Genomic DNA, 342 nt, shown 5'->3' with positions numbered 1-342 from the left:
TTGGTTTTGGGTGCTTTTATTTGAGAATTTCTTATCACACTTTGAGAGGTGGTCTATATGGAGACCTTGCAGGGTTGCTGCTTCAGCTGAAAGGCCATGGACACCTTTATCATAGGAAAAAACATTGTTACTTTTTTTTTTAGTGATTACTTTGTGTTTTTAGCCTTCTTAGTGATCTCTGTGGCTTCTTTAGCTGTAAAAATAAAAGTTTAAATCAATGGTGGACGCTGTCACTAAGCCATGGCTTCTCTGCCACTGAGTATCCTCCTCCTTACCTCTTGCCTCACTGAGATTGCACCCCTACCACCACTCCCCACTCGGTGGGGTAGTAAAGTGATAGTA

This window comes from Dendropsophus ebraccatus, chromosome 6, assembly GCF_027789765.1.
Source record: "Dendropsophus ebraccatus isolate aDenEbr1 chromosome 6, aDenEbr1.pat, whole genome shotgun sequence".
Lineage (NCBI taxonomy): Eukaryota > Metazoa > Chordata > Amphibia > Anura > Hylidae > Dendropsophus > Dendropsophus ebraccatus.
This window is presented reverse-complemented; position numbering follows the sequence as displayed.